Raw genomic sequence first — 9,835 nt, 5'->3', positions numbered from 1 at the left:
TTAGCAATGTCAATCAAAACTGTAATGCATGCATGGATATCTTTAATGGTCTACACATGATAAATGTAGTTTGCCTCATAAAAAATGTCAATAATGCTATTATCTGCAGTGACAAGTTGGCCTCACAACAGGTGCAAAGGCGCTGCAGAAACAAATAATATACAAACCCATAAAGACAGAAATCTAAAAAAAATGAATATGATAAAGAACAGCAAAGAAAAACTGCTGCAATCACAGTGAAAAGAGATAAATAAATCAAGGGAAAAGTGCTGTAAATACAAAAAACAGCAGCAGGTTAAAAATTCTGCAAATTCTCCTCAGAACAGAAATGAAACAGACCACTAGGAGGCACTGACCACCATTTTATTTATTTTAGCATGTATTTACTTATTTATTTATTCATTTCAGACATACAACTAGATAATAAAGAGAGTATATGTCCGTATAACCAAAAGTTATTCCATTTCAAATTTCTTGAAAAGCGTTGATATAACCAAGTCAAATGGAACTGCAGCACCTATGTTAAGTTAAATTTGGTTGTTCAACCTCTAACTTTATGTTCTCTCCACTTTTTCTCATCATAGTAGCTTCATCTGTTCTGTTATTTTTTGGCTGTGACACCATCCTGGAAAGAAATATCTGCTGGGTATGTTTTTCAGGGTTTAGTCCTGTTTCTCTCCTAGTTATGGGCTCAGCTTTTACAGTGATTAACTGGATGTGCTCCAATTAGTCAACTATTTCTTTCTGTTCAAAATAAGTTTCTCTCTTCACTGTCGCTGCATGCATGCTTAATGTGAGGGATTGCTGAACAGTCAATCTACTATCGAAAGTCTCTACCTGCTTCTCAAAGAGAAAAATATCCTGTAAAGTGAATGACTGGATGTAATTAGCTGGTTCTCCTTAGATAGAAACTTTAAACATTTAATATGACTGGATGATTTATTAAAATTGTTGCTGAAAAGTGAATTGATAATGAATTACCTGCAACAACACATGCAGAAGACTCATTGAGTAATTAGAAGATGGAAAAATTAGAGCCTGGTTTCAACCATCCTGCCACGAGGCCACTTGCTTGCCTTTTCATACATAACCTTTATACACAGCATGCAATGCTTTATCTTTAACTACCCTTATTATGATTTATGAAAATGATTCAATCATTCAAATAGAATCATTAAACAGTGCTGGAAAACCCTTGCATTCAGGGCAACATCTAAATACAACTGATACCGCAGAAGGTTGAAAAGGTGGAAAAACTGCAGTGGATTAAATTTGTTGCTCGATGACTGAGATGTTAGCGACGGAGAAGACGAGCTTTCATTGCCTTTATTGGAGTTTTTGCTGACAGGAGCATTATACCAGAAAACTGACTGAATTCACTCCAGTGTCTTGTTTCCATTACAGCTCGCTGAAGACAGAGAGTGTATTCTCTCATGTGATCCGGAAACAAATGCAGATTTGAGTCTCTTACTGTAAAAAAACAACAACTAAATAATAGAGTTCAGCATTTGGTCTCTTTTTGTAGGAGAATATGTCACACAAAACAAAAACCTAAAATCCTTAAAGGGCCGGTGAGGGGCTAGTTTGGATCCAAGCTGGCTTAATGTTGACTTAATGTGCATTGAGAGGCTGTGGTTTATTACGTAGGGAAATATCATGGCAATCAGACACTCAGAGGTTCTTTTCAAGCCCCTGACCCCCAACCTGCACTTCAAAGTGTCCTTAGCAGGAGACTGAACCCCTAGAGCATACTAATCTGTGTGTCATGTATGAATGTGTGCACGACTTGGAGTTTCAGGGGTCAGTAAGACTAGAGGTATATAGTTGGTTTACTACTTCAGTATGAATGTCGAACCTTGGGTTCCTCGGTTCTACCAGTCACTATCATGTTGGTATCATTAAATTGTTTGTTTGTTGGTAAGATTAAGAAAAAAGTCATGGAGGCGTCACTCTGACATTTTTAAAGGAGCCATAACCTTGTATTTTACCCACCTTTTTGTTTTTTTTCTTTATAATAATGTTTAGTCATTTTTAGGACAAAAAAAAAAGAGCTCATTTGGAACCCCTTTCTGCACTGTTTGTTTCTTGGAGAAAACAGAGAATTTGAGTAAGCAAGATTAGCAGTTAGACATGGTGATTTTACCATCATTTCCTGGTCTCTGACTAAATAGGTTAATTGTAACACAAGAAGCAACACTTACCAAGTTGGAGGGATGATAGCAAACTGGGCTAAAGTCAGGGTGCTGACTGAAAAATAATAATAACTGTCTGCTGATAAGTCTGTCCATAAGTTGTATATATATATATACACTCACCGGCCACTTTATTAGGTACCCCACGCTAGTAACGGGTTGGACCCCCTTTTGCCTTGAGAACTGCCTCAATTCTTCATGGCATAGATTCAACAAGGTGCTGGAAGCATTCCTCAGGGAGTTTGGTCCATATTGACATGATGGCATCACACAGTTGCCGCAGGTTTGTCGGCTGCACATCCATGATGCGAATCTCCCGTTCCACCACATCCCAAAGATGCTCTATTGGATTGAGATCTGGTGACTGTGGAGGCCATTTGAGTACAGTGAACTCATTGTCATGTTCAAGAAACCAGTCTGAGATGATTCCAGCTTTATGACATGGCGCATTATCCTGCTGAAAGTAGCCATCAGAAGTTGGGTACATTGTGATCATAAAGGGATGGACATGGTCAGCAACAATACTCAGGTAGGCTGTGGCGTTGCAACAATGCTCAATTGGTACCAAGGGGCCCAAAGAGTGCCAAGAAAATATTCCCCACACCATGACACCACCAGCCTGAGGCAGGATGGATCCATGCTTTCATGTTGTAGACACCAAATTCTGACCCTACCATCCGAATGTTGCAGCAGAAATCGAGACTCATCAGACCAGGCAACGTTTTTCCAATCTTCTATTGTCCAATTTCGATGAGCTTGTGCAAATTGTAGCCTCAGTTTCCTGTTCTAGCTGAAAGGAGTGGCACCCGGTGTGGTCTTCTGCTGCTGTAGCCCATCTGCCTCAAAGTTCGACGTACTGTGCATTCAGAGATGCTCTTCTGCCCACCTTGGTTGTAACGGGTGGTTATTTGAGTCACTGTTTCCCTTCTATCAACTCGAACCAGTCTGGCCATTCTTCTCTGACCTCTGGCATCAACAAGGCATTTCCGCCCACAGAACTGCCACTCACTGGATGTTTTTCTTTTTCGGACCATTCTCTGTAAACCCTAGAGATGGTTGTGCGTGAAAATCCCAGTAGATCAGCAGTTTCTGAAATACTCAGACCAGCCCTTCTGGCACCAACAATCATGCCACGTTCAAAGTCACTCAAATCACCTTTCTTCCCCATACTGATGCTCGATTTGAACTGCAGGAGATTGTCTTGACCATGTCTACATGCCTAAATGCACTGAGTTGCTGCCATGTGATTGGCTGCTTAGAAATTAAGTGTTAACGAGCAGTTGGACAGGTGTACCTAATAAAGTGGCCGGTGAGTGTATATATATATATATATATATATATATATATATATATATATATATATATATATAAATGTTTGTATATCTGGAGCGTGTAACAAAAGTAATTTCCCTCTGGGCATGTTAAATGATGTCTGTTTCTGATTCTGATTCTAATACAGGTTTCTTTTGTTTTTCCAACCCTGTGGAGGCCAAAGAAATTATTTGAGTGGAAAATTGGAGTGGAAGATTAAATTTCTGTTAAAAAGCCCAAAAGGAAACCCCAGATATTAGCTGCTGGACTCCTAAGACAAAAAAAAAAAAAAAAAAAGCTTAAAGGTCTTTTCTGTTTTGTAGGATGGCTGGGGTTGATGCATCTGTTTGGCCTCGCTTTTCCCTCACATGAGTAGAACTTGTGAAGATGTTAGGCTGTGATAATTCATCACCAACACAAACCCTCTGGACACCACCATGAGAATCTATGCACGTTTTTACACTTTGCTAGAGCTTTTAGCAGCCTTCTCAATACTCAGAAAATCCCATACTTACAAACCGTCTGTGGAAAACAATAGGATGCTGTTACTTGAAGTAGCTGATTGGTTAACTAAAACACATATTTTCAAATATAATGAGAGCTGCTTTATGTCCAGTTTAGCTCTAGAAGTTATAAAATGGAAACCAGTCAGAAGATCTGCAAGTTGAGTACAGCTGTTAACACCTATTGTTATCTCAGGCACTGAGCCACTAGCATTGTTTCAGAACTGCACCTCTCTGTGTGACATTTAGTAAAGCTGGAAGGCTTTTAGCTTTGGTTGTATGCATTTAAACAACACATTAAAGGCAGAATGTTCCTCTTGGAGCCCTTCACATGTCCCAGGTAAAGCAGATGAATAAATAAAGCTCCACTGTTGGCTGAAACAACCCCTTCTTTACATGATTTGCAGCTGCCTTGAGTCAGATCTCTTTGTAGACCCTCATGCAACAAGCATTGACCTTCTGCTCTAGCATGTAAAGAGGAAGGGGGAGAATAAAGAGAATAAAGGTATAACCTCCACAAGCAGTCAGGAGACTTCATTCACTTCACTCCACACTCCTCTCCCTCTCATTCAGGCTTTATCTGCGCTCCACTCGTGTCTTGGAGGTAAGATACCTTGTTGGAGCCACAGAGGAGCGGTTCTGTAATAAAAACAGCTGTCTCTGGTGGTCTTGGTGTAATTGGGATTGTTAACGTGGAGAGCTCTCCTGAGGGAGGCTGAGAAGAAAGCGAATAGGCACCTCTGCAGCAGCAGTCCTGGAAGTAAGTATGAGAATATAAGGCAAACAGCATTTCAGCATGGCATAAAAAAAGACATTTCTTGTGGTTTTCAGACACAGAGCCCATGTTTGATCCACTGCATCCAGTCTTAGATTACGTTATTAACTCCCCGTTTAAGAAAACATAAACAGAAGCTAACTGCACACCTGACACCTGAACGAAAGGATGATTAAAAGGCTTCTGCACATCTCATGGTCTGCTAGGGAGCCAACGCTACCATTTGGATTAGTTATGCTGCAGCAGAAACACATCTACAGCAGGAAGGACAGAAAGCCCTGAGGAAAATGGTAACAAACCTTTCCTGAGAAAATATATATTTTTTCAGGGGCTGAAAGCTCTAACAGCAAAAAGCAAACAATGAGGTTAATATGAAATAGGCTATATTAGTAAAAAAAACAAAAAACAGATACATTATAATTGAAAAGGATTTATAAATAATATAGTACATATGAAACAAGAGAAAATGAAAAATTAGAAATGTTGTGAAAATGGATCATAAAAATTTTATCATAAAGAGAATCCAATGATCAATATGCAAAAAATAGTAAACAAATATACAGTGGTTCAAAAGTACACATAATTGTTACTTAAGTAGAAGTATAGATACGACAGTTTAAAAGTTAATGTATCAAATTTACCTCTTTATTTAAGTAAAAGTGAAAAAGTATGTGCTCCAAAAACTACTCAAGTATAAAGTAACCTTTTAAAAAAAACAGCCAGATGCCACTATATGAATTGAAAGCTCAATTTTTCGACTATTTCGAAAAATTCTTAGAGATAGGGCCAAGGATGAGGGAGGTCTTGTTGGTCTCCATCTCCCGATACGCTCTCGCCTGTGTCCGACCTTTCAGACATTTCAACATCTTTTTCTGAATCCTACATTGTAGCATGGCATAGACAATTCACATTTGCAGTTTGAAGAACACCTGCTTGCTTCGGATGATTTCCTTTGGCTAACCAATGAGTGTTTGCGTTATATGACTCATCCAATTACACTAGTTTTCACTAAATGTGGATGGAGCCAATGATCTGCATTGGATGGAACACATGATGTGAAATAAATATTTATAAACATTAAACCGAAGCCGAAAGTAATGAGTAACTATGTTTTAAAAATGCAAGAAATAGAAAGTACAGATACTTGTGTGAAAATGTAATGAGTAGAAGTATTTGTACTTCGTAACTTGACAACTCTGCAAATATAGGACTTTAAATTCTGTCAGTCTATGAAACCAGAATTCTGTCAAGAGGGCACATGCGCAATAAATACTAATATGAGCGGCCTTATTCGGAAACAGACATGTAAACCCGTCTCCATGAGTGTATTTAAACTTTTACAGCTTCAGAACTATGAGATTCCAAAATGTCACATTAATAAAAGCAGGTTCCTTCTCAGGGGTAGTGGATAGCTTTCCACACAGCTGCCAGGGGTCTCTCTACTAACTCTGTGGATCTGTTTCTGTGGCCTCCTGCCAACCTTTGTCACTTTGAAGGTGGTAACAACCAGAGAACATAAACCGTCTGTGATTGGCTACTTTTCAGGAAATCCCGATTCTCAAACCAGTAACACTAGCAAAGCATCTTCAGGCTAATCACTGCTCTGTTAAGCAGTTAAAACATTTGTTCAGTGAAGTCATCAATAAATAACTCAGTTAAACAGTCATGATTTTTTTCTGACAGTGTCATGATCTTATTCAGTGATCTGACCCACATGCAGGAAACCACTCAGAGAAACCAGGGGAAAGTTTAACAGGTTTATTGAAAACAAGGATGGGTCCAGTGTTGCTCTGAACGCTGGTGAACCGGGACTGAAAGGTGAAAGGGGAAGTTCTGTGATTAGTTCAGGCTCAGTGGGAAATTTGAGCTTCGATTTGCAAAAAGGTTGAACATCTACTGGACTCACGTTTCCAGAAAAGGTGCCCTTCCCAGAATTCAGTCGGTGTGGGTTGTTCCAGAAACTAGTTTGCTCATTGGAGGGCGGACAGGGTTTACCCAGATTTAGTAGGTTACTTGAGGAGCGGAGGAGCTGACTGCCACTTAAATTTCCTGTGGTACTTGAACTGTACTTGTGGAGATGAATCCCCTGCTCAGTGTGAAGCTCAAACAATCCTTTCGGGGGGAAGAGGGTCCAAACCTCCAGTTTGAATTCCCTGCTCAGTATGAAGCTCTTGACGATCCTTCCAGGGGGAGAAGGTCCAAACATCCAGCTTGCAGGATGACTTCCTGCCGAGAGGCAAAGACAAAACAATAAGGTTAAGACTCAGGGAGACAAAAAACTCAGTTTGACTCAGCAAAACTCAGCTTGTCTAGAGTACCCAAAACTGGCAAACACTCTGGTGTCGAGGTAGTGGCAGTCAGCAGCTTAAGAGTCCTCAGGTAATGAGGCAACCACCCGCAGGTGTGTGAAAGGGCCAACGAGAACCAGGCGCCACCTGGTGGTGGAAGGAGAAAACACCAAAACCCAACCTACACAAACTGGATTCCTAACAGACAGCAGCAGCAATATGCTCTAAAATCTGGATTGAAGGTAGATTTGGAACATTCTTTATGTTAAACTAAAGTAAGCTGTTTATATTGAGGAAAATCCATCTAAAAGTCCTTCCACTTCATCCGTCAGGGTTACAGTGAAAGGCGGGGTCCAACCTGGGTATGTCGTCACCCTGCAAAATATTTTTACCTAAGCAGGTCAATTTTTCCTTAATTAAGTTAATTTTCTCTTGAATTAAGCAGGTGAGTGAGGCACTTTGCAAATGGAATAAGACTATTTACATTTCAAATAAGACAAACAACAGTTGCAGTCTCTTATTTCAAGTGCATAATATCTGATTATCTTATTTTAGGCCTAAATGTACTCATTCCATTGGCAGATCATCTTATTTACCCACTCAAATTAAGGGCAAATACACTTATTTTAAGAATTTTTTTTTTTATAAGTCTATCTAATTTCTAGATCGTTTTTGCAGTGCAGTCCATCACAGTGAACAAAGACCTTTATATTTCTAATCAGTTTACATGTATTGTTAAGCATTTCCTTTTATATCCAGTATTGTGTTTAATAAAAGTTATCAATTACTGTCAGACATGCTGCTGGATATGAAGTCTGAGCGCACAGAGATAGAATAAAATAGAATACAGCAGCAAAAAGATTATAGAACCTTAGAAAAATGTATAATGTATAATATAATAGTGTAGATTTAAAAGATAAACAATAAAATACTGATCTGTAAAGTGTTATAATTATATAAACCGTGCACCTGGAGAATAAATAACCAATATACAGCTATGGACATTTTTATAATAGTTGATATCTGAAAAAGCAGCAACATCAGAGATGTGAAAAATGACAGTGTTAGGAATCCAGTCTGTGTGGGTTGTGTTTTTGTGTTTTCTCCCTCCACCACCAGGTGGTGCCTTGTTCTCATTGGTCCTCCCACACACCTGCGGCTCATTACTGAGGACTTCTTAAGCGGTGGACTGTCACTACCTTGACGCCAGAGTGTTTGCCAGTTTTGGGTACTCTAGCCAAGCTGAGTTTAGCTGAGCCTAAATGAGTCTTTTGTTTCTCTAAATCTAACGTTGTTTTTGTCTTTTGCCTTTCGGCAGGAAGTCATCCTGCATATTCGGATGTTTGGCCTTCTCCCCCTGGAAGGATTGTTTGAGTTTCACACTGAGCAGGGCAATAATCATCCCGCTCACTGAGTTCCCGTGAATCCAACCCAACTGTACTCCTCAATAAACCTGTTAAACTTTTATTCTGGTTTCTCTGAGTGGTTTTCTGTATGTGGGTCAGATCTCTTAAAAACATTGTGACAGACAGCAGTATGTTATTTAACTGACTAAGATAGAAACTGTGCAAAATCAACATGAATGTAACAACTTATTGAGGTTGTTAGGAAGGAACAGTGGTGGTTATAGAGTCTTACAGATGTTGGGAGGAAGAATCTGTCATAGCGCACCCTGGTGCATATATGGTACAGCAATCTGTCACTGACGGAGCAGGCACTTATGTGTACGACATGATGGGTCTCGTGGTAGGAAATCTGCGTGTGTAAAATGTTTAAAATGCATGTGGAGAGCAGTTTAGGTGAATTCTGACCCCATTTAAATCTACTAACATCAGATGTGTTATTTTAGAATTACAACTTACCTGATCTAGATTTTGGGAAATATTGACAAGCGATGCTGTAAAGGAACGGCTTTTTGCTACAAGTCACCATGACGTTTCATCTGTAGTAAACATAATGATATGGAAAATGATTGCTGCCACTTAAATAAAATAATGGCCCATTCATGTCATAATTTGACTTCAAAATCATTACAAGACATAGTCAGGATTTCGAACTTGGCAGAAATGTGATGCCCTACAAAAAGGAATTTTTTATATTCTTGTGTATTCTATAACTATTGCATAATATCTTGGAATTATGAACACCTACTGGCCTGTTCCATTTCTTTCAGTAAACAGAAAAAAACACATCAACTGAAAGTAGAATATCCTGCCTCCTCAATAAATGTTGGATTTTTTTGATTTCCAATAAATAAATAGAAAACAGAGGAAATAACAAAAAGAAAAGATATAAACAACAAAATGCGGATTTAATTGAGAACTGAGTGGATATTCTTATAAATTATATATCTTTTTATATTAATCCATCTATGAAAAAGGAAGTATTTCTTTTTTTTTTTTTTCAAGTGTTGAAATTATAATATTATTATAAATTTTTTTGCTTCTTTTGAAATTAGTATCTATTTTGTAATGTCTGATCTGGGCCAAAACCCAGACAGGAGTGTTGAAAGAAAGATGGTGAATTTTGATAAAAACCAAGAACAAAAAAAACTTGTAGTGAGGCATGAAGAAAGCATGACAAAAACAGGGCAAGATGTTATGTTAAAAACCAGCAGTGAACTATGGAGGACTATGGAGTACGAATCAACTAAAGTAAAATGACCCAAACTGACCTCACCAGAAACTAACAACCCAGATAGAATCAGAACCCCCCCCCAAAAAAAAAAAGAAACCAGAAGAGATCCTTAAAAGCTACTGAAGATCC

Source organism: Cyprinodon tularosa, unplaced genomic scaffold (genome assembly GCF_016077235.1).
Source record: "Cyprinodon tularosa strain WSP-4 unplaced genomic scaffold, ASM1607723v1 ctg79, whole genome shotgun sequence".
In the NCBI taxonomy this organism is placed as follows: domain Eukaryota; kingdom Metazoa; phylum Chordata; class Actinopteri; order Cyprinodontiformes; family Cyprinodontidae; genus Cyprinodon; species Cyprinodon tularosa.
This window is presented reverse-complemented; position numbering follows the sequence as displayed.